This window comes from Diabrotica undecimpunctata, chromosome 9 (genome assembly GCF_040954645.1).
Source record: "Diabrotica undecimpunctata isolate CICGRU chromosome 9, icDiaUnde3, whole genome shotgun sequence".
Lineage (NCBI taxonomy): Eukaryota > Metazoa > Arthropoda > Insecta > Coleoptera > Chrysomelidae > Diabrotica > Diabrotica undecimpunctata.
In genome coordinates this window covers 131904607-131928862 of record NC_092811.1, presented here as the reverse complement: position 1 = coordinate 131928862, position 24256 = coordinate 131904607, and the positions used below count along the sequence as shown (strand labels likewise).

The 24256-nt window shown below is 33.0% G+C and overlaps 1 protein-coding gene across 4 annotated transcripts in view; it reads right to left on the bottom strand.

The window, feature by feature from the left end:
- LOC140451479 (synaptotagmin 1-like) overlaps nt 1-20910 on the bottom strand; it is a 132337-nt gene extending 111427 nt beyond the window's left edge. For 3 of the 4 annotated variants that reach the window (XM_072545301.1, XM_072545305.1, XM_072545306.1), the window contains exon 1: nt 20764-20910. The gene's annotated coding sequence lies outside the window, so the exon portion shown is untranslated. The remainder of the gene's footprint in view (nt 1-20763) is intronic. The other variant, XM_072545303.1, reaches the window with a different exon arrangement.
- Nucleotides 20911-24256: the final 3346 nt, after the last annotated feature.

Genomic DNA, 24256 nt, shown 5'->3' with positions numbered 1-24256 from the left:
AAAATTCTATTTGTGACGTAAAATTTAGAGTTCTAAAACCATTTTCCTCAAAGTTTTTAACATTTTATTGATTTTTTTCTATTTCTAACGGTTATTAGTAATAACATGTACCAATTACCACAGCTCTTTTCAAAGGGTTTTCACTAAACTAAGTGAGTTTTTCAGTTTGTTGTCCAACGGGCACTGGATTTATACACTGACTGAAAAATGTATGTAAAAATATAGTACTTAAGCAACACAAATAAATAATATTCAGGACGCAAGATACAGCATATGAATTTTATATTAATATCATACCTATTCACACGAATGACTTTACACAAGAAAAAGTACGAAGAATAAATTTTTTAAGCTTAAAAGCATCGAAAAGCACGGAAAAACAATTTACATATTTTGATATTCTATTTTACGTATAATATTCGGAGACTGCCTTCTTGTTTTATATAGAAAATATCTGCGTTCTCTTGATGGATATAAATAGGAGCATCTTTGTAGACACCTACCCAGAAATCAATAATGGAAAGTCCCACAAATCTTGCGGTTGAGTTATCGCCGCCAGCTTTATAAATTTAAAACATAATAAGGAAGAAGCACTGATAAAGGATACGACGGAAGTTTTTAATATAGTTAATTAGCGAAATTATAGCGGAACAAATTTTATTATGAAGATCTATTGTGTAAAAGTTATCGAAGGACAATAAGGTATTGACATTTTTTTAAAAATAAATAAGTCTAATCCATTATTCGGTATAAAATATATTTTAATATATTTTATAAATTTTAACAGCAGAAAAATTTTAAACATCAGTATAATATACCAACAACTGACAAAAAAGAACAAGAAATATTTTGTGAACCAATCGATATGACATTTTTTTATTTTATTGATAACAGCATCAACCACTTTGGGTTATTAGCTGTATAATTAATACATAGATAATTAAATTTTAACAGTATTTTTGATTAATTATTAGGTTCACAATTGGTTAAGAATGTCATATTTTACAATTTGTAAATATGGTTTACAAATTAAAACTGGATCAAGGATATCTGAGGGATTTAAGGTCACGAAAGGACTAAAGCAGGGTTGCTGTATTTTGCCTACCCTTTTCAAAATTTATCTGAAACAAGCACTTAAGCTGTGGAAAAGAAAATGTAATCACGACCAGTCTACACTGTACACCTTATGTTTCGCTGATGACCAAATACTGATTGCTCAGGATCATGACGACTTGAGTTACATGACTCGGAAGCTAATAGAAGAATATGACAAATGGGGTCTCGAAGTCAACATTAAGAAAACTGAAACCATGTGTATTGGAGGGACAAAGCAGTCCATTATATTAGACGATGGGGTAGAAATTAGACACTCTGATGAATACAAGTACCTGGGTATGAAGATAACTCAAGATGGAACACTTGATGCTGCTATAAAAGACAGAAACATACAGGGTAGAAAAGCCATATCCATGATGAACGGCATTCTGTGGGACCAAACAATATCTAAAGCGAACAAACAACTCATATACAACACCATACTTAAAAGTGTAATCACATATGGTGTGAAGTTTGGCCAATGAAACAAAGAACAGAGAAACTGTTACTAGCAACAGAAATGGACTTCTGGAGAAGAGCAGCAGGCAAATCAAGAAGAGATCGGATACCAAATGAGAGAATACGAGAAATGATGAGAGTCAAGCATACAATAGTTGATGATATAAAAACAAACACGGAAGGACGCCACACGGAAGAAGAAAAAGAGGAAGGCCGAGAAGAAGCTGGAGAGAGGGAATTAAAAAATAACTAGAGGAAAGAGAAATCCCTCCAGGCCTATGGCTAAATAGAGAAGAATGGCGGTTAGGAGTCGGAAGGCGTCGGAGAACGCTGTGAACCGATAGTAGTAGTAGTACTAAATATGGTTTACAAAACATTAATAGTTACAGTTTGTTTAAAACAATGTGATCCAACCTTTTAGACGTTGCGGGCCATATTTTTGGGCTGTACCAACTTTTGCACATGTATATCTATGCTAGTCGTAGTGAGTCTAATACACGCTTCCAGAGAATCGTTTTCTTGCGATTACGTATTTTAGATTTAATATGCTTCAAAGCAGAAAATGTACTTTCACATATATACCTACGTACTACCAAATATTGAATATAGTTTCAACGCAAAGTTACGAAGTTTAGGAAAACGATCGTTGGAGACTTACTTCCAAAAGGTACTAATGTATTCATTTTTCTTTGCTTGAAAAAACGAATCGGACTGTAGTTCGCACAGCTCTAATTGGTATTCTGCTGATTGGTTCTGGATGTTGACTCCCATTGGATTGTTAAAAAGCTTAAGATCGGGTTTTAGTGCATTAAATTCCGAAAACTCTTTTTATTTCTGTAAAAACTTTTGTAAACCTCGAGAAATCGACCGTGGTTTCGTCTAGATTTATATCGAAACACGCAGAAAAATGTGTGAGGTCGCTTATTTTCATGCAGTTCTCGAAAAGATCAAGTTTTTTGCGAAATATCTCAACCAACTGTGATTCTGTCTTATTTTGCCCCTGGAGTTGTAGGTTTAATGTGTTCAAGTGAGAGGTAATGTCTGTTAGAAATGCTAGTTCATGAAGAAATGTTTTGTTCTTAAGCTTTGTTATAAATACGACCGTGTTAATAACAATTTTCGTTTCAAAAAACAGTAGGATCTCTTTTCTTAAAGAAAAAAATGTAAGGCATTTACCTGCACTCAGCTATCTCAGTTTATCTCTGAATGTAGGGGGACGTCCTTATATTCAGTATTTAATTCCTCCAAGAAAGAGATGAATTTTCGGTGTCGCTGCGCTCTGTTTTCTCCTCTTAAGCTGTTTACTATCTGCACTACAGTTTTCATAGTATCGTTGATTTTAATTATCTTTCCGCAGAGAGCCTCTTGATGGATAATGCAATGAAACATAACACAGTTAACACCATTTTCCCGCAAAAGTCCAGCCAATCCCGTTATGCGTCTCGTCATTGCTTTTGCTCCATCGGAGCAAACGCAAGAGCACTTTTGAAAACCGCCTATATTTTTACAGCTTCAACAACTGCTTCAAATATATTTATACCTATAGTCCCGTCTTCCATGTGGTGCAGTTTTAGAAGTTCCTCAGTTACACAAAAATCTTCACTGATGCATCTAAAAAAAATTAATAGCTGATTTTTGTCAGTAATATCAACAGATTCGTCCAGGGCTAAGGGGTAGTAATAGTATAAAAAATCACGAACTGTATCGACATTTTTTTTAAATACATGAGTATTCAGCTCATCAACTCTTCTAGATACAGTTTGATATGAAACTGAAACACATTCAAAATTTTTGGAAATCTTTTCATCTCCAAAGGATCGCGCCATTTTAACAGCACACCGCTTGATCATTTCTCCATCTCTAAATGCTTTTTTCCTTTTGTCAAGCTCTAAACATACTTGATATGATGCTGCTAAGCTTGATGATTGAACAGCTGTCGGTTTTGTAAATAGAGATTTTTGTTTATTCAGTTTAGCTTTAAGTTCTTTTACAAGAGAATTGCGAGCTTCACCTTGATATTTGTAGTATTTTGTTTTGTGCTGGGTTCCATAATGCCTACTAATATTGTATTCTTTTAATACCGCGAGTACTTGATAACAAATAATGCACTGAGGTTTGCCTTTTAATTCAATGAAGAAATATTGATTTTCCCATTTTCCTTGGAACGTACGATTCTCTTCGAAAATTTTTCTTTTTTTTTTTTAACTACTCATTCTGAATCATTCAATTTGTTGAGTTGGTGAGTGGGTGTTCAAGGTTAACTACTTTCTTAAGATTACGGAAAGTTAGACAGGGTTGGAACAGGTAAAAGTTATCAATGGCAATATTTTTGAAATGTGTTCTAAGACTGCTTTTATATTGTTAGGTAGTGAGTGTTTTTGTCTTTCACTAATATATGTAGGTCACTCTATTAAGATATGTGTTACATTAATGTCGCAGTTACATAAGTCACAAATAGGGCGATTTGATTTGGAGATTAGGTAGCTGTGAGTTAGTCTCTTATGACCATTACCTAAAAGAGTTAGGTTAACAAACAGCTGGCGATTTCAATTTATCTCGTACCAAGATTCGGTTGAGGGCTTTACAGTGTGTAGAGTTGGTTGTGAAAGATTCCATTCATTTGTCACTTTTTCTTTAAGCAATTATTTGTAGTCGGAAACATACACCAAGTTCACTAACACTGAAGTGGCACTGTGTATTGCTTCCCTGGTATGAAAATCTGCTTGTTCGTTTCCTTGAAGTCCAATGGCTGATGGAATCCATATAAAGCATACTTGCTGCCTTGCGTTGTTTAGCAAATGTAATAATTGTTCTTTTATTAAAATCGCTGTAGGATTACTTATATAGTGTGTAAAAGCCAAATGGAATAAATTCATTATTTAGGTTACTGTACATATTTATAAAAAATCCCGAAACACGTCAAATTTAAATTATAACTTGACATTCTTTAACGTGAAAATGCAACCCCTACCTTCAACCCCCTTAGAATGACAGGTACAACCCCCAATTTTTAAAATAGGAAATATAGGCTTGTTATATATCGTTTGAAAGGTCTTTTCATTCTTCATTCAAAAATGTTGTCACTTTCAAGTTTATTAAGATTAATTAAGATAAAATAAATTAAAATCATGTGGTTACCGAAATTCGCTACAATACAATCAAAAACTAAAATGTAATGCAAAACGTAATAAAATGTAGAACACGAAAAAGAACTATGAATGTTAATGAAGTAGATGTTCAAAATGTTCACCGCGAACGTCTTGGCAACATCCTAATTTCAAATAAAACTGTCTTCTAACATTATTTAACATAACAGGCGTGATCGACCTAATCGCAAGCGTTATTTGTTCTTTTAAGTCATTTAAATCAGAAGGTTTAGTTTTGTACACATGACTCTTCACATATCCCCATAAAAAGAAATCTAATAATGAAAGATCAGGTGATCGCGCTGGCCATTCAATCGATCCTCGCCTCCCTATCCACCGATTGGGAAATATTGTATCGAGGTACTGCCGGACATTAAGTTGGTAATGTGGTGGTGCTCCATCCTGCTGAAACTATATCGTTTTCGCTGGAACTTGAGGGTTTCCTGGATCAGGATATAAATTTGCCAACGTTGGAATGACATCATTTTGAAGTAATGCCAAATAATTGTTGCCATTCAAGTTGCACTCAATGAAAAAGGGACCAATGATATTGTTTCCTACAATCCCTGCCCAAACATTAACCTTTTGAGGGCATTGAGTGTGTTCTTCTCTCATCCAGTGAGGATTTTCCGTGGCCCAGTAGCGGCAATTTTGCCGATTAGCATGACCGTTAAGTGAAAAAGTACACTCATCAGAAAACATAACGTCTTCTTATTGGATAATATTGTTATCCAACATGTCCATCATTTGCTTACAAAAAAAAGTTCTCCTATCAAAATCGTCTTCCATGAGCTCCTGAGTAGGTATCATCTTATAGGGATGCAATTTATTTTCTTTTAATATGTTTACTATCGATGTATGGCTAGCATTGAATGTAGTGGATGCCTGTCTACTCGATGTATGTGGATTTTCCTGAAACTCAAGCAACACATCTAATTTGAGTTCATCACTCAGTACATTGGCAGCTGCTTTTTTTATTTGCCTTACATGACCAAACTCGCGAAACTGCTTCTCTATTTTACTTATTGTTCCTTGGGATATAGGCGGTAAATTAGGAAATTTCTCATGAAATAGGCGAGTTACTTCCTGTTGTGTTCGGGTGTTATTTCCGTAACCAATCATTTGTATAACTTTTTACTTAAATTAAAATACTGACAACTTAAATAAAACAATTTACTAATGCGTGTTAAAATAACGTTGCTAATTCTGTAAAGTTTTTTAATGGTTACCATCTAAAAACCACATTGCTATGGTTTTTGTTCACTTTCTCATTATCAAGACCTAAACGGGAAATAAGTTTTGAGTATATTTTAGCGAATTTCGGTAACCACATGATTTTAATTTATTTTATCTTAATTAATCTTAATAAACTTGAAAGCGACAACATTTTTGAATGGAGAATGAAAAGACCTTTCAAACGATATATCACAAGCTTATACTTCCTATTTTAAAAATTGGGGGTTGTACCTGTCATTCTAAAGGGGTTGAAGGTAGGGGTTGCATTTTCACGTTAAAGAATGTCAAGTTATAATTTAAATTTGACGTGTTTCGGAATTTTTTATAAATATGTACAGTAACCTAAATAATGAATTTATTCCATTTGGCTTTTACACACTGTATATAACTGTTTTATCGTATGTAATGTACTGAGAGAGTCGGTAGTTATGACAGAATTTTGAATTTTTTGGGTACGTAAATGAGGGCTTGCAGAATTGTATATAGTTCTCCAGAGTAAATACTGCAACTGGAAGATAATTTGAACTGTAATATAATGTTCAGAATTATAACTGCTGATCCCTTACCATCAATAGTTTTGGATGAATCTGTATAGATATAACAATGATCTGGGAAAGAAGCAAGTATGTTGTAAAATGATTGAATAATTGTTGCATGGTGGGTCTCAAGCTTATTGTATTTAAAAAGAGTTAGATTACATATTGTAAACTAACTTACTGTTTAAAAATAGGATCAGAAAGCATTTTTTAACATATTGTTTTTACTCAAAGACAGAATACCTCAATACACCTTTATAACGTGTACCCAGTTTGGTCAGAATACTGTCGATTTACTATCTACATATCACATTGTATTATTGCTATTAAAATGTACTAAGTTTTATGTATTAGTTTATTTAGTCATCGATTCGGGAATATTCTTAATTATTTGCACATTTTTGTTACTTCCATATTTCAAAGATTTTTTATGTGACAGTTTAAGTTTGTTTTTTTTTTTTGGTTAGAGATTTTTTTATCTTAAATTTTTAATTTTAATTCTTCTGCTAATACTTACATATGTATATTACTTTAGCCAATATGGTTAAGTTAATTTTAAGTTTACATTATTATATCTTTTATTGTATTTTTTATACGGACTTCAAACTTTATGTAAAGTGGTCAATAAACGTTCTATCTATCTATCTATCTATCTATTGCAGAAGGAAAGGTCCATGGGGGAGGTTTGACTGTATCTATTTGTCTGATCAAAAATTTTGGGAGTAGAATATTATGGAGAGAGAGATATCTTCTGATTTTCTCGTAAAAGGGAGAGTTCGTCCTATTTTTATTTATAAGTTTCTTTGAAACGTTCAGCGATAGTATAATGGAAAGTGGGATGCGATTTTATCGCAAATATGGATGATACGTATGTTAATGACAGGAACATTCTTCTAAAATTTAAAGGTAGTTCCCCGGCAAGATGATGAAAATTAGATTTTTAACTAATGTTTGTGGTTTCGATTTTGACTTCGGAAGTCGTTTTCAAAAATAATTATTTTAAAACATTCTGCGAAAACGTATAACTAATAATATGTTGTTGTGGTTGTTAACAACTATTATAACTAAATTTACTGCTACAGTCAATATTCTACATAAAACAAAAAGACTTTCAAAATTATAGTTTTATGGGCGTAATACACAAAAACTTGCATCTTAATGAACCAAACCTACAAATTACTCATTCTAATACTGTTGGTGCTGAATCACAGTTTTTGTTAGTACTAATAAAATTAACAAATAGGAAGTTTTATAGGCAGTACTAGAAAAGTAATTAGTGAATGGAAAGAAACCGACTTTTTCACATTGCCAATAAACACATTTGTATTGTAGAATGGGTGGATCCATTAAATTAATTGATAGCATTGCTTAAATAATACATTTTTGTAACTAGTGGTTACTTTATTTTGTATGATGGATCTTTATGGGGTACTGAATTATGTTTTTATTAGGTTTATCCATTTAACAATTAGAAAAATGAATTGTTGGCTTGAATGCAGGGCATAAAGTAATTCTACCTAGTTATTATTTATTATTATTTTGTGAGAGTTGTAAAATACGAACCATTAAATAAAACCACAGGTTTCGCAGTCAATATCTCAACTACTCACACATATATATTAGTGAAGGACAAAATCAAAGGCAGAATAAGCGAATGAAGACGTTCTTCTTAAGTGGTTTGGTTGTAGTTCAATTCAACTTTTTAGATGGGTAACAATCAAAATTGTAATTGCCAGAATAATTTCCAATCTCCGATAGAAATGGAACTTAAAGAAAAAGAAGTTTATTTTCATGTCAGCTGTCTATAACCTCTTCAACCTTAGATCATTTTGTCGTACTTACGGATGTAAAACTACATTGAAATAAGTTGACATTTTGTAGTGGTATTACTTGCTGGGCATTTACGTTCCGACTTGCGGTCCCACTTAGTAGGACTACTAGTTGGATATTCGTATCTACTCACGCTCCGACTCTCCAACTAGCGGTCCAACTTCAGTTCTAGTTTGTTTTCACGACTTCCACTTCTGAAATCGTTATCAAAATATTCCGAAGTTGAAGTCGAAACGTCAAGTAAATTTAATTTCTAACTAATATTCAGGCTTATTTCCAACTAATATAGTAAATTTCCATAAGATGCCACAAGAAAATAACTTCAGAACAATATAAAGAAACAGTTATTTGTTGTTTGTTGATAATTCTTCTGTAGCCAATCCGGAATGTTGAAAATTGTAACGGTGTGGTAGTGTCCGAAATAGATCTACAGAAAGGAAAATGATTTGCCCTAACAAAAACTAGATGATTATGAAGAATCGTGTATTTTAATAGTGGTAATTTTCGTGGAATTGAAAGTTTATTTTCTATTAAATATTTGCGAACTAGGGACCTTTGCGTAAAGGTATTCATAGAAATCTCATACGTAACAGGTGCCGAAGGTCTATGCCGCTATGTAAGCTATCTATGTCGCTAAGCAAGGATCGCTAGTTCGCAAATAAATAATAGAAAATAACTTTCAATTGCTCAAAAAGTTATTATAGCCCTGCAAGTTTCTGCTATTACCTTTTCCCATAGTTGTGGAAATATTTTACAGCTGAACTTCAGCTTCCTTCCTACCTTCCAGTGGCCAGAAAGCGTAAAGTTGATACAAGGCGTTGTTCAGTACAGACCAATTCACCGCATGACGGTAGCTTTTTGGAAATGAGTAGACCAACTTTTTCCAGCAACTGCGAAAAAGTAAAGTTGTCCATCCTGAGGTAGTTTTTGTTATAATCCTCATCAATGACATTGAGCAATTTCGTGTCACAATAGTTCACATGATCAACAAATAATTTATTTATCCAACAATTTTTCTTCTTTTTTTTCAATTGATATGGATAACAAGCACAATGCTGCAATTTTCCTCATCCTAATTATATTTTGCATAGTGTTTACTCGATACATTTTTTGGTTAAGCCATGTACACCGTCGTGAAAACAAACTACAACTGAATTTGGACCGCTAGTTGGATAGCAAGTCGGGGCGTGAGTGGAGACGAATATCCAACTAGTTGTCCTACTAAGTGGTACCGCAAGCCGGAACGTGAATGCCCAGCTTTAGGTCCGTTGGTGAAGATACATAATGTTTTGATCAATATTTCCAAATTATAGCAATGTTGGAAATAGTTTCACATCCCTCGACTTCAATTTAAACATTTATATTCTTTAATTTTATAGTATTGTATAACAATAATTTTGATCTTTTTTTCTACTAACTACAATATTTGTTGACATATTATTTTGTCGATGTTCTCTCTCTTTTTGTTTATACGTACAAAGTTTAAAGTTACAAAGTACAAAGTTACGTTTAAAGAGAATAAAAGATCTCTTGTAAAAATTGTGACATATCATACATCGGACAAACCAATCAAAGAATACAAGTTAGATGAGAAGAACACCCACATTTCCTAAAAGAAAAGAAAAGACGTCATCCATTACACAACATATCATAGGCACATAACACAAAATAGATCTTAAACACGTATAGTAAAAATACTTTCAAATATATAAGCAGAAAAGTTGTGAAAGCCTAATTTACACCAAAATACTTAAACTAAACATATTTGTAGAAAGAAGAAAATAAGACCTGATACTTAATGATAAAGAAATTATACAATATAACCAAACGTACAAATATTTGGGTATGAAATTAACAGATGATGGAGCCCTGGATGAAACAATAAAAGACAGAAATATGCAAGGTAGGAAAGCGATAAAAATGATGAATTGGTTATAAATGGGACAAAAATATATCTGAAGAAAACAAAAAAAGAGTAGATTAGATTATTATAGAAACTATTGTCATAAATAGTTACTAATGGTAACTATTTATGACTGGAGGAAGTCATCTGGAAGGTAACGTCAAGAAAGAGTTATCAATGAGAAAATACGCAGATTTATGATCGCTGAAAACACAATGATTAACTATTTAAAATACAAACAACTGAAGTGGTACAGTCACACTCAAAGAATGGGAGAAGATCGATTATCAAAGCGGATGCCAGACTGAACACCACAGGGAAGACGTCAAAGAGATAAACTACTCAAAAATTGAAGTGGATAATTTTAAAATTCCTAAAATTAACATATAAAACTATTTTTAAAATAATTGCCTGTACTATACTCTATATGCTATCTTTATTGCCAATATTTTTTGCCCTTATCTCGTACAAAGAGAGACATGTTGTTCCAAACATGAATATATCATTCGTATAAAAGTGCTTGTATTGGCTTTACCAGTTGTCAATAAGTCAAGAAATCTGTTTATCACAAAAACATTATGCCGTAAAGACGTTTAGAACTAGTGCAGCTCGAGCAATTAGTTCGTTGGTTCCAACAAGGCATGACTCACCAAGAAGTTGCTATGAGGCTAAATGTGTCACAAAGTGTGATAAGTCGTGCATGGAATCGGTATGTAGCAACTGAATCTGCAACATACAGGCATGGAGGAGGAAGAGAACGATCTACAACTCGTCGGCAAGACCGTTTTGTAGTTCTGACGGCAAGAAGAAATCCAACATTCACGGCTTCCAGAATTAACAGTATCTTCAGGCATGCTACTGGACGAGCGATTTCCAGTCAAACTGTCAGAAGACGGTTACATGCATCCAATTTAAGGGCTAGACGGCGCGCTACCCATCCACGACTAACTAGGGAGCAGCGTGCATGCAGATATCGCTGGGCGATGGAACACTATCAGTGAAATTTCGAAAATTGGAGGAATTGTCTCTTTACTGACGAGTCCAGATTTCGTTTGTATACGAATGATGGCCGAATATTGGTGTGGAGGGAAAGAGTACAGCGTTACAATGAGAATTTGAGAGTCCCAACCACTCTTTTTGGAGGTGGATCCGTTTGCGTGTGGGGAGGCATATGTTTTGACGGTCGCACGGACTTATTCGTCTTAATTAATGAGACAATGACTGATACATGATATCGAGACAGAGTCATAGTACCAATAGTTGTTCCATTTTTTGGTGCAATAGGCGAACAATTTGTTCTGATTGATGATAATGCTCGCCCTCACCGTGCGAAAAATGTCAACGAGTGTATAGAAGCTCATGGCATTACAAGAATGGAGTGGCCACCGTGTTCACTTGATATGAATTGTATTGAACATGTTTGGGCCGAAATGTCTAGGCAACAAAACAGGCTCCTTCAACCGCAACAAACCTTAGATCAGTTGGCCAATACATTACGCGCGATTTGGGAACGTATACCGCAGCAGTTCATCAATAATTTAATAAGAGGTCTTCCAAATAGAGTTAGAGCACTAAGGCGACATAGAGGTAGACCCACGCACTATTAATTTTTCTTTTCGGGATATTTGAAATTGAGCAGAAATAGAAATTTTAGGTTGTTAATTTTACAATTTTTGTTTATTTTCTATTTTTTTTTCTTAAAGAATTTCTTTCTTTCGGTTCATCTGTATGAAAATATGAAGTAAAAATAAATCTTTTTTTATATCACTCCATTTTTCTATTTGACCTTATAAACAAAAAATAAAATACACATTTTCATAATATCCACTTCAATTGTTGAGAAGTGTAGAAGCTGAAAAAGGAGTATCAAGATGAAATCGAAGAAATGTGGACATGAACAGAACGCAGTGGAGACTGGGAATCGAAAAATGACGTAGAACTTTATAAACCGTTATTTATAATATATTAAACTTTTAGCTGTAGATATCAATACCTATATCAGATAAATTACAAAATCTACAATCCAAAACATTTTTTTTGGTATTAGCATTAATTAGAAATTGAACAATAGTTTTTAAACCTAAAAAACTCCTTTTTTTTCTGGATTTTAAGGTTAACAAAAACCGCATTGTATACATATGCGAAGCGCAGTTAGTAATTAAACAAACTAAGAAAGAATATCACATTTCTGTTTTAGTATTGAAACTGCCATTGAAATTGATTTAGTCTTATAATAAAAACTGGATAATTGGAAGATTTTTACAGAGCTTAATTGAAGTCAGGCTCGATATTAAACCCCTTAGTGTGTTCTTTAATCCCACACAAGGACAGTTGGATAAATTTATCTTAGTCGCCGTCAAGGAAAAAGCTTTCAGGGCATGGTTTTCTTTCCAAATACATGTAGAGTAATAGTTTATCAGAAATTATTTTCTTCTATTGGTTTTGTGCTAAATTTTTTTTTTATTTATTTACGCTGTAACCACCAGGGTTATTAGCGACCTAAATATATAATACAGGTAAAGTTAGAAAAAATTACAATAATTGATACAGTCCTGAGTCTTTAAGATAACTTATTGTGTTTTTAATGTTCATGTTTTTAAATAATTGATGGATTCGACCGTTACTTGATGGAAATTCATTTTATGTAACAATAAAACACTGAAAACTTTGTTTTCAAATCTTCCACAAAATTTATTTTAAATTCTTATCACTACAGCTGTTTCGGCTGATTGCCTTTCTCAAGTGATCTGTTTTTGGCATCGGTTTACACTTTATAGTCTCTAATGAAATAGGTTGAGGAGGGGAGAACTGTTTGTCTCAAGCTGGTCATTCAGAATTATATCTGTGTTTTTTAATTTGTTGATTTCCATAGATTCTAACAAAGATAGCTTAAGGCCTTTATTTTGAATGTGGAGAATTTTAAATTCGTCATTAAAAGAATGATTATGATCTAGAAGGTGAAGTGCGTATGTTGAATCTGTTTTTCTATTATTGAAAGCCCTTTTATGTTCTGCTATTCGTTTATTAAAATTTCTACCTGTTTGACCAATGTAAGTTTTTGGGCAGTCGCCACATTTAAGTTTGTACACACCACTGTGTAAGTGTTTTTTATGTTGTTTTGTGTTGTTCATGTTTTTTCCATGTTCCTTTATATTATTTGGTATAGTGTGCTTCTTTCTTGCTGCTTCATATGTTTTGCACTGAGTTAGTATATGCTACACGGAGAGTGTTACTTGACAATTTTCACACATTGGCGGCACAGTTCGCGTAAAGAGGTGTTTATGTGTAAAGTTACTGTGTCCTAGTCTCAAACGTGTTATTCTCACTTGGTCCTGTCTATTCGCTGTTGGTTGGAGCCACGGTCTCACTAATTGTTTGATTTCCTTGAGTTTATTTTGTGATGCACTCCACTTATTTTGCCACGCACTTAACACTTTATGTTTTATTTCTGACTTAAAGTCATTTGAAGAAACCTCATTAATAAGAATGGAGTCCTGGCTGAAGGATGCTAAGCGTGCTAGTTCATCTGCTTCTTCATTTCCTTGTATACCTGAATGTGATGGAACAAACATGAAGTCAACAGTGATCTTATTATTATTTAGAATCTCTATTTCTGATTTGATATGTAAGGCAATTGGATTATTGGTATATAAACGTTTGATAGTGTGAAGTGAGCTTAGTGAATCAGTTATTATGAGAGACGGGGACTGTTTCGACTCTTTTATGTGGATAAGTGCTTGTAATATTGCAAACAACTCCGCAGTATATGACGAAGTAATGGGCTTGAATTTAAATTTTAAGGATGTATTGGGTGTAAGGATTGCTGCACCAACACCGTCTGAAGATTTGGATGCGTCACTGTATATCTTATAGTGATTTTTATAAGTTTCCATTTCTGTTAAAAATGATTGTTTGATCAGGTCTGTTATAATCTCACGTTTTTTATATATACTAAGGTTAGTATTAATCTTGGGAATTGGTATTAACCAAGGCGAAGAAGTTAGGAAATTTGTTGGGAGAATTTCAGGAAATTTAAGATGTAGGCCATGAAGGTTTCTTCTAACTCTTTCGTAAAATGGTGGATCTAGTCTTGTTGTAGAGAAAGTGTCTTGAAATCGATCTGTGAACGTATTGGTATAAGTAGGGTGTTCTTTATTACTAGCTATTTTAGAAGCATATGAGAGAGAAAGGTATTTGCATCTTAAACTTAGTGGTGGTTCTCCTGTTAAGCATTGTAAACTTTCAACTGGTGTCGTTCGAAACGCACCTGTAGCTATTCGTAGAGCTATGTTTTGAACAGTTTCTAATATTTTCAATACTGATATTTTACTTGATGAATAAACTATCGCACCATAGTCGAGTTTGGATCTAATTCAAGATTTATATACATGTAATAGTGTATTTTGATCTGCTCCCCAGTTTTTGCTGGAAATAGTTTTCATAAAATTTAGTCCTGCTTGGCATGATTTTTTAAGTTCTTCTGTATGTTTTTTCCAGGCGAGTTTTTGGTCGAAAACCATACCTAAAAATCTGATATTATTTGTGAAACTAAGGGTTTGATTATATAGCTTTAGATGTGGAGTTAGAGTGTTATTTTTTCATGTGAATAAAATACATTAAGTTTTTGTCGGTGAAAATTGTAATCCGATAGTCCTAGACCATGATTCTAACTGATTAATTGTTTGTTGTAAATGTTTTTGAATAGATGTAGAGTTTTTTCCTTTGGCGAATAAAACTAAGTCATCAGCGTATAATCTTCCTTTAACAATCGGTGAGCATTGTTGAAGTATGTCGTTTATGGCTATTAGAAAAAGGGTTGAGCTTATAACTGATCCTTGTGGTACTCCGTTATTTTGAACTTTTTTATCTGAGTTAACGTTGTCTGATCGAACTATGAAGCTGCGAGAATGAAGAAAATTGGAAATAAATTTTAACATATTGCCTCTGATATTCCAATTATGCAATTTTGATATGATATTGTATCGCCAGACAGTATCATAAGCTTTATTAATATCAAAATGTGCTAAATTTATTTTTAATACATTATCAAAGAATTTTTTACATCGTTTTTCGTACACTATTTTTTTTTATTTGTGTCTAGGACATATCTAATTTGATTAACTTTTTTTTCTTCTTTTGCTGTATGTTTGGCTATTATAAATATTTTTCTTTTACTTTTTATAGTATTAAATTCACTTTATAGATTTGTATACAATTGTCATTAGACTTTTCTCTTTTCACTCTATTCAGCTTTCACTTTGATTTATTTTTTCCTTCACTTCAACTGATCATCAACGTAAAACAAACCAAGTAGTGCATCTCCAATATAAAGTGGTAGCAAAAAGAATAGAGGAAGAAATAAACAACAGGTTGTGAAGAACCACGACGGGGGGCTTAGAGGAGGAATGGGAACTAATACAAACAGCCATGATACAGGTGGCAGCCCTTAGTATTAAAAAAGCAGAAATAGAAAAGAAAGAACACTGGTTTGATGAGGACTGCAAAAAAATCGCAGCGCAGAGAATTCAAGTATCTTGTTCCAAGATACTTGAATTCTCTAACGCGCTCAAAGTTAAAGTCATCGGTGGTGATGTTCTGACCGATTCTGTCTCTGCTTTGGTTATTGCGGCTCATTTACATATATTTCGTCTTGTTTTCGTTAATTTGGAGCCCCATCTTCTCTGCTTCCTTCTTGAACCTCACGAAAGTCTTCTTCATCCTTAATCGTGTGTTTCCTATTAGATCGATATCGTCTGCAAATTCCAGTAGTAATTTGGTCCTTCTCGATGAAATACTGTATTCGATTTTTCGATTCTTGCACTTCTGATTATGTGTTTCAGAGCTAAGTTGAAGAGTTGTGGTGAAAGTACATCTCCCTGTTTTAGTCCATTGTTTATTTCAAATGTCTCCGAGTATTGTTGTCCAACTCTCACCTTACATCGTTACCGTTCCATACACATCCGTATCAACCTGACTAGTTTTTTGGAAAGCCAAGTTCCTGCATCGCTGTCCACAGTCTGGCTCTGCATACTCTATCAAATGCTTGTTTAAAATCCAGACAGCTGTACAGAAACCAAAAAAAGTGATCGCTTGCAAAGGAGTTAAACAAGTGAGTCAAGTAACTAGTGCCAAAAGAGGATATTTGGTAATGACCTGCTGCTTATAAGTGCTTCAGGAAACACGGTTTCAGCAGCTATTATATTTCTAGGGCTCATTTTAAATCGTATATGCGCATAAACAGCGAGTTGTTTGAGGAAGTTATGCGCCATTTTAGAAACCATACAAATTTCATAATCAAAAATCCAACATTCCTGTGGTTCAATAACTACGAAAGTCATTTTTCATTTGAATGTGTGGATTTAGCCAAATCCAATGGAATAATTATTTTAACCTTTCCATCTCATTGCAGTAATAAACTATAACCACTAGATGTTGGCGTTTATTAGAGCATTTCAGCATTCAATGACCCCGGTTAATATAACATTAGGATTCCGTAAATCAGGTATTTTCCCTTATAATCGAAATGTTTTTGCAAAAGAAGATTTTCTTTCTAGTTTCGTCACACATCAGCCTAAACAGTCAACATCTTTAAATGGTACTGTCGAATCTCTAGTTTCAGATTTCTGCACAAAGGACAAACATGAGAAAAAGGATCCTACTTCGAATCTTGATACTGTGATAACAACACTTAATTTTGACCATGATCTGAAGCAACTGTCATGACAACAAAATTTCGAGCCCTTAAAATGTTGGAGGCTACTCCAAATCCGCTCCAAAAAAATGAATGCAGTACAGAAAATGCGGAAAAAGTTTCTTTCCTACAGACCCCCCAGAAAAAATTGAACTTCAAACAAAGAACGTCGAAAAACGTAAAGCCAGAGCCAAGACAGAAAAAAAAAACAATTTATCAAATCCGAAAATAGTTCTTTAAGTGGCCAAGCAGAATCCCTGAACAGCTCATCTGAATATGATGCCGACCTTGAGCTCCAATAACAGGATTGAAATGCAATCATTGATGACTATGTGCTTGTAAAGTTTTCAATCAAAAGTCAGTAAAATATTTTGTTGGCAAAATTTTGACAAATCTTTTCAACGATTTCGAAAATAAGATCAATTAAATGAGAGGAATAAACAAATAGAACAAGTTCTTTTATCCAAACGTTCCTGAAGTTGCTAGTGTTTTATCGCAAGACATAGTGATGATTTTACCTGTACCATTGTTATATGGAAAAACAAAGAAGCAAAATAATTGTGTTCAATTTGAAGTGAATTTTGGCGAACTATTTTGGCGAATACATGTTCAATGAATGATGTCTCGTTGTGAACCAACGTGTGTCTCAGAGTGGACCACTGTGAGACACAATGAGACACATTACAACGCCAAAAATAATTTTTTTTACACTTATGTTTTCAAGTTCAAATCTATTTCTGTTGTGTATTTTTGTAAAATAAAGGCAAATTTACAGTATTATTTGTCTGCTTTTAATATATATAGAAAAAGTTGTGAAAAAATCTCGAATGCCTAAAAACCGTCTCACTGTGGACGACGCACTTGAAATAATGGTGAATCTCTTTAACACAATGTATAGAACAGGCATCATAACAAAGAAATGGCTCTCCTCTACTTTTGTCACAATCCCTAAGACGAATAACACCAGAAAGTGTTCAGACCACAGAACTATAGCATTGATGAGCCACACACTAAAAGTATTTTTAAAAATAATTCACAAAAGAATATTTAATACATTAGAAGAGGACATAAGCGCCAAACAGTTTGGATTCAGAGGTGGACTGGGAACACGGGAAGCTTTGTTTGGCCTGAGTGTGTTAATGCAAAGATGTTTGGATGTAAACCAAGACCTCTACGTAGGTTTCATAGATTTTAAGAAGGCCTTCGATAAAGTCAGACACCAAAAGCTGTATGAAATCCTAAGAAGCAAAAACATCGACAGTAGCGACATTAACATCATAATCCAGGTTGTACTGGGGACAAACAGCAAAAATCAAAGTTGATAATGAGTTAACCGAAGAAATTAAGATTCTTCGAGGTGTGCGTCAGGGTTGTGTGCTTTCTCCACTATTATTCAATATATAGCGAAACAATATGTCAGGAAGCGCTCCTAGAGCAAAACATTGGTATGAACATTAACGGAGAGTTAATTAACAATATACGATACGCTGATGACACGCTAATAGTAACAGATAACCTAGCAAATTTACAGTTTTTGATGGAAAACATAAACACCCATACCAAAAAGTATGGTCTAAAACTGAACATCAAAAAGACTAAATTCATGATTGTAACAAAGAAGCTATACACCAATGTGAATTTAACCATAAATAATCTGCCAGTTGAAAGAGTTACGTCCTACAAATATTTAGGGGTTTGCTTCACTGATACTAATGACCAGACAAGAGAAATCAAGTGGCGAATAGAGATAGCGAGACAATCGTTTGTCAAAATAAAAAAGTTCCTATGCAGCCGGGACATAAATATAAACTTAAGAACGAGAGTGTTAAGGTGCTATGTTTTCTCCGTTCTGCTGTACGGCATGGAAGCCTGGACACTGAAAAAGATAAACATCAAAAACATTGAGGCATTCGAGATGTGGTATTACAGGAGAATGTGGAAAATACCATGGACAGAAAGAGTAACAAATCAAGATGTTCTGCTGAAGATGGGGAAGGAATGCGAAGTCATAAAAACCATACAAACGAAAAAACTGGAATATCTGGGCCACATAATGAGAGGAGAAAAGTACTCTCTGCTTAGACTCATAATCCAAGGAAAAATCTCGGGAAAGAAAAATGTGGGACGTCGGAGGATTTCCTGGTTGCGAAATTTAAGGGAGTGGTACGGGTACAGTTCAATACAGTTGTTCAGAGCTGCATCCAATAAAGCAAATATTGCTGTGATGGTAGCCAACCTCCAATAGGAGACGGTACTGCAAGAAGAAGAAGTGGACCACTCTCCCCTACTTTGTATTTCACTTCAACGGAAATAATATAAAAATGTGTAGCTATTAAGACGAAATACGTACCGAAAAAGTTCACTGTGGACCACCCTCCCCTACATTGTACTTCACTTAATGGAAATAATATAAAAATGTGTAGCTATTAAAACGAAATACGTACCAAAAAAGTTTTATGTACTTATTAACCCAAAAATCCACTTGCCAGTATCTGCACACAATCTTTTGTTAAGTTGGCATTTCACCAAATCTCGAATATCTCGAATAACCTTGTACACTGGATATAACCAACAAGAGACGTGCATATATTATCGAGCCAAGGATAAAAACGAATGGAGAAAGGGGGTGACAAGTAATGAAAAAGAAAAATTGTTCAGAAGTTTAATAGTATTAGTCTTATCTGCGACAACACCTTGCTAATATACATTTTTAGCTCTAGTGACGATGAAGATAGCAGTATCAATTCTTATTCATCGGTTTTGCAAAAATGCGTGAGGATTAGCCACTGAAAGCTGCACTAACCTAAAAGTTTAAAAAAATATCGTCTGAAGCTTTTTAAAAGATTTTTAAAAACAAATTACCTAATACGATAGAGCTGAGTAACTTTTACTCAATTCAACCGTTCACAGTCGTTACCGACTTTGTTTGTATTGTTTAAGGTAACATTTACTTCCAAATGTGCATTTATTTTATAAAAAAACACACGAATACACATACATCCATAAACCTATTATGTTATATCAGTAAAAATTATCATATAACGAAGTCCTCGTCCACTAAACATACAAATGCCATTAACAACAATACAAAACATCCAATATTTTATATCAAATTACGTTATGCAATTAAAAATATCACACAGACTTAAAAAAGTTGTAAATTATTCCAAGATGGCGAATCGTTCACTGATATGGTATTATTGATACTATTGTAGTTGATTTAATAATGGTAAATGACACGATTCGTATCATTTACGTATTCGTATTTTTCACATATAGAACTATTAAAGATACAGATACAAATTTTTTGATAATTTCTAAGATACATAATTAGCATCTAGTGATTTTTACTATTGAGATGGCACTCCTGGTGACCTACCAATTTTTAATGAATTTTAATGACATTTGGACAAATATTTTAGCAATTTCACATGATATATTAACTCTTGAATGCTAAGCTTAAGTATCTTATTGTAAATTACATAATAACAATACAAATTATCAAAAAAAATTTAACTCGTGATATTTTACAATAAATTTTAATGGACTTTTATAGATTTTTTTAGATTATTGCCACAAGTTTATTAAAATCGGTAAAATTTATTAAATACGTTACTTTTACTAATACATTTAAAAAATATCTACAATTTGTACGTTTTGCTATGTTTTTTATACTTCAATATCTATGAGATTAAAAAGAACCACATTTAAAGCACTTTTATAATATACAAAAAACAAAACTCACAAAGAAAATCTAATAGATAAGCTGTATATACGTCTTTTATTAAACCTTTTGGCACTTTTCCAAATAAAATCCCGCAGGACTTACAACTACGACATTTATTAACTAAAAAAAATCAAACTTACATGCCTCGATTTTTGTCTATGAGTTATATCAATGTTTGCGAAACATTGTAGCCACCGACGTATCACTCAACGCGAATTACTTTACTCAAATATAGGAATTTTCACTTGCTGAACTGGTTTGTTTCTGTAATATGGCTACCGCCAGCACCCTACAGAATCGATAATTCAACTTTTCCAGATACGCAGGATCGCGAGAGGTCCTGCAGGGGCGCATGCACATTTTTCTAGTGGGCATATTTTGAATATGGTGCCAATTATGTATAAGATATATTTTAGTCTATTTAACCTAACACAATTATTGGCACTGAAGATATAATATTGTTTAAACAAATAAATAGAAAAAAAATCAGAGAAAATCTAGAAAAATCGACAATACAGAGGAAATAAACGAAGAGAATAGAGAAATTAGATAAAAGCGGAAAATTAGCGGAAAGAAAGATATATATATATATATATATATATATATATATATATATATATATATATATATATATATATATATATATATATGTAGACTTCGGCAAATACGCATATTGCATATTTTGCATATTGTGCATATTTTATGCAAATATTTCATATTTTGGCATATTTGTATAAAAGTTTGCATAAACTGCATAAAAGTTCAGATTTTTATACTGTATTTGAAAATTTTTAAACATACCAATTTATTTCAATTCTTGTATAAAATTTTGTAGTCATTTTAATCAAGAAATGATCTAAGTACGTAATCTCTACAGGTACAAAACATTTACAATTTCAAAGAAGATCAATTTAAGTAGCCCTCAACATTCTTAGAAAGTCTCGGTCACTGAGGCATTCAGTTATTGGATAATCGCTAAGGGTTCGCTTATTTGCATTTTATGATCTAATCCCCAAATCCATCTACAATTTATTGTATCTTAACAGCAGGTAAACGGCTAATAGTTTTGTTCCTAATTTAGGGATTTTCCAAAATCTCCCAGTTTATTGAATTAGGTAGGTACCTAAACATTTCTAATTTGATGCTCAGATTTGTAAATCATTTTTGTTTTGATATTCAAAGCGTAAACACTCGTTGTGCGTAACAAAAAGGAAGATTGTGATTTTATAATGCCTAAAAAAACCAGTACTTCAACTTGGATTAAACCTTATAAAGAGCTGTCTATGGATATGGGAAAAATCTACTGTTCAGTCTGTGGCAAAATTGTAAGTATCTAATATTTTCTATTAAATATCTAATATTTCATACATACAGGGTGTTTCCAAATGACACTTACAACGTTTGACTGTAGATACTTCTCGAAAAATTGAACAAAACGATATAGTTAATGAGGGGTCAAACTTATTTACTTTTCGAGATACAGGGTGTTAAAATTAAAAAAAAATTAAATTCTTTTAGTTAATAACAACAATAACTTTAAAACCAATAAACGTATTTACTTGAAATTTAGTACTCGTAGGTTGTTTTTAAATGAAAAATAGCTTCCTTTAGTGAGAAAAAATTGTCCATGGTACAATACAATGGTGTGTATTTAGAAAAATTTTTCACCTTTACTTTTTTTTATGAAGTCAGCTATTCTAAAACACAATTATTTTTATTGTAATTGAATTAACAAAAAAAAAACTTTTGTTGAATTTTAAAATAAGTTATATGATGTACTAATGGTTAGTAACAAAAACTATAGTTTATTTTTATGAACGAGAGAGTAATTAGCATAATTTTAACTGGTAGCTCCGACCACTCCATGGGCGTGCTCAAGATTAATTGAAAAATTACTTTGAATAACTGTAAAAAATAAATGAATTATTTCAGTGTTATAAAGTGTTATGTGTATGTAAACAAAAGTGACCTCTTTTATCACACACTATATTAGAACTGACTGGCCTACATTAAAAAGGGTTTTAAAAAATTCACATTTTTTTTAATTTTTAAAAATTACAAAGGAGAAAAAGAGTTTTAAAACCGTCTAAGGTATGTTAAATAGATGAATAAAAATATTAATATAAAACTTACAGCTACTTGCTACAAATCCAAATAAGATTCAGAAGATGAACTTTCAGAACCAAGATTTATAATAACTGGCTCGATCATTTTATCAGTAATATTGTCCAGCTTCCACATTTTTTCCTCTTCTTTAATAGTGTGATTTACTGCCTTTTCCCAGTTTTCAGGTTTTACATTATTTACGGCCTCCAAAAACAACTGCTTAACATCATGAATTTTAAAAGTGGTATTTTTTCTTGAAACTTCACTCTTTATCTGTGCCCATACCAGTTCCATCGGGTTTAATTCACAATGATATAGTGGGGATCTAAGTACTGTCATTCTACGATTTTTGGCAATTTCATCAATTTCGTATTTTTTAAATTTTTCTTTATAAAGGGCACACAACGAATAAAGTTCCTTTCTTATAGATCCGGGATGGTACGTAATATTTTTTGAACTCAGCCAATTCTGCAAGTCTTTTTTTAAACACTTGGTTGTGGGCAGTCCTTCTATAAGTCTGGAGTGATAACTTGCATTATCCATTACTATTACACAGTTCTTAGGAAGAAGATCTATCATTTGTTCGAACCATTCTTGAAAGACATCAGCGTTCATGTCTTCATGGTAGTCACCGGTACGAGTTGATTCAAAAGTTAATAAACCACCTTCAACAAAACCGTCTGAACTGCCAATGTGTACTATTATCAGCCTGCGTCCCTTTCCTGATGGTGGGTTTAAACCAGTAGATAAGTTATTTACAAAAGCGTGCCTTTGACTTGTAACAGTTTCATCCTGCAAAAATTTATTTGGTGTATGACCCTCGTTGATGCATGTTTCATCAAGATAAAATATTTTTCTTTTTTGGTTTCTCATTTCCTTTATGGTTCTTAGAAAATGTCTTCTCCATATGACAATATCGCTTCTTTCTAATATAATAGACTTTGTGGGATTCTTTTTCCAGCGGAAGCCTATTTCTTTTAAAAGTTTCCATAACGTACTTCGACTCATTTCTGGGTAATCCTTATCATCTCGAACTGAGACAAGAACTTTATCCAATGTTGGAAATTCTTGTCTAAAGAAGAATTCATGCACTTTCCGTCGAAGTCCTTCTTTAAAATGATATTCTATTTGAAATTTTGGTTTCCCTGGAGCATTACGTGGCATTTGAAAACTACCACATTTCTCTTCTTTAATAACTCTGTAAATCGTAGATTTCCCAACACCAAGTGTACTGCTAACTAACTCAACGGTCTCATCAACACTTTCACATAAACGTTTGTCTGTAAATGATTTAAAACAATTAAATATTAATGTTTTTTCATTAACTGTTAGAGGACCAATTTTTCGGCGTTTACACGGCACTTCCAAATTTTCCATAACACTAGTATACACAATAAACTGCACCTTGCAACTGAAGTACCTACTTTTAGTGAACTGTTAAGAATTTTGAATACGCCACTTGGACCTTCCTATATACAAAATGGAAAAACCCACTATCACATTTTCGGTGGAATAAGTTTAGAAGGT